The following is a 2147-nucleotide window of genomic DNA, read 5'->3' as shown; positions in this document are numbered from 1 at the left end:
GCTGGGCGCTTCCCCTCCCGGGCTCCAGCTGCGCTGGGGAAGCGCCGGCCGGGGGTGCAGGGTCTGGGGGCTGCCTGGCAAACCGTGAAGCCGGTAGCGCTTGGGCAGCCCTTTTCGCGTGGCTGGGAGTGGGAGGGAGGAGGGGGCGGGGTTGGGGCGGGGTTGAGGCAGGAAAAGGGCGGAGTTGGGGTGGGGCTGGTGTGGGAAATGGGCGGGGCCAAGGCCCCATGGAGGGTCCTCTTTTTTTATTTGTCAAATATGGTAACCCTACCCCAGGGGTATGTGTACCCCTGGTTGAGAACCACTGTACTACGTCCTTTGGAGGTACCAAGAAGAAAGAAAATTTTAGGACAAACTTTAATCATCTCCTTTCTGTGTGTCAGAGACCAGGATAGCTAGGAATGTATCAAAAAGAAAGAAAAACAGCCTATAAAGGAAGAAGAAGAAAATGGAAGATGGAAATTTTTTGATAAAACTGTTTTTCATAGGAAAAAGTTTTTCTGATTTAAATGAATTTTTCCATGAATTTGCAACAATTTTGACAAAAGTTCCCACAAGAAAAAAAAAAAGTCAAAATAACTTGTTTGTGAAAAATCTCAAAATTTTGTGTCAGAATTTTGTAATTTCATTTTGAATTTCATTTTATGGTTTTTTAATGCTTACAATATTTCCTGACACTGTAAAATAAGGTAAAAATAATTAAAAATGTAAAAAAATTTAAACAAAATACATTTGTAAAACAGATACACTTCATCTCTTGTCCCCAGGGTCACCACAATGCTACATCCTCATACGACTGTTATGACAGCCACCACACTTAGTGAGCTCCGTTTTGTGTTCTCATCTACTTCAACTGTTTTCACATGTAAATCACATGGAAATAGTCATCAGTTCAGAGACATTAATGTGACAGTGGGAAAGAATCTTCTCACGCTGATTAAAGAACTTTATCTCTTAGCTATATGCTCACTCTCTCTCATGTCTCACTATACAGTTTCTGTTTAAAACCTTCCTCTTGCATAGATTAATATTACAGATTAGCGGTTGACATATCTTCACAAGAGATAGCTAAAAGACCTAATTTACTTGGAGGACTTCATATACTGCTATGTACATGCAGTTCAGAAATTAGGTATGATGTAGATGCATCAAAGGCCAGCAGAAATGGCTTAAGATCATAAAGGAATATTGAAGTTCTACAAGAAAATGTGTTAATATATGGGCACCAATAGATCCCAAAGATCTCGAAGGACTGAACAAAATATAACCCCAGGAGTCGGAACTTAGCGGTAAACAGCAACTGCAGGAACATGGAATAAATGTAAACTGGTTTAAGCAAGAACTGATGGATATGAATGACCTAAGTGGCATTAATATTTATTAATATGTTAACCTATAGAATAAGTACACCTCAGTATTATGTGAGTGAGGAAGTTAGATTTGGGCACGGAAGGCTGAATATTAGCATTAATATTCATGATGGTGCTCAGGCCCTATGATAGGGCAAATCACCATGTGGAGAGTTAATTTTTAGTTTTAGCTTAGAGCTGCTTTCCATCATTGTTAGTTTTTCCATCATTTGACCTTTCAGCTCTACCATCAAATCTTGGGCATTGAAGAATCTGGACCATCAGACTCATTTGGCAAGCCAGACCTAGGGCTGGCCCTTTGTCTCTTACCACCAGGTCCTCAAGGAAGGGTGTAAGTATGCAGATTTAAGAGCTTGTGCAAAGAATGATACCACTGATATCCCCAATACTGTACTACTCCTGTCTTTTTATGTAGCTCAGAGCTTTTCTGGCTTTATTCTTTGTTTTAATAAAAATCTCTAAGGCTGTACTTTGTCCTCAGTGTGAATGTCCTGGCCACACACCCAAGGGCACCAATTAGATAGGGCAGAGCAGGCCTACCCCCTCCCACCGAGTTTCATACAGGAGGTGTGCTCCGAGGTGGAGCTCTTAACTGCTCAGCATGAGTGTGGAATATGAGTTCTGCAGAAAGGTGCTTCTCCCAGCTTGTGTCCCTGGGGCAGGGAGTCAGTGTTTTGTTTACAAACAGAGGCAGGGTGATTAAGATGAGAAAAGGCTAGTAATTAAATCAAGGATCTGGAAGTCCTTAGATGAACCTGTAAAACAGGAATCCCTCTG

The sequence above is a fragment of the Trachemys scripta genome, chromosome 8 (assembly GCF_013100865.1).
Source record: "Trachemys scripta elegans isolate TJP31775 chromosome 8, CAS_Tse_1.0, whole genome shotgun sequence".
Lineage (NCBI taxonomy): Eukaryota > Metazoa > Chordata > Testudines > Emydidae > Trachemys > Trachemys scripta.
Note: the sequence above shows the minus strand (reverse complement) of the source record.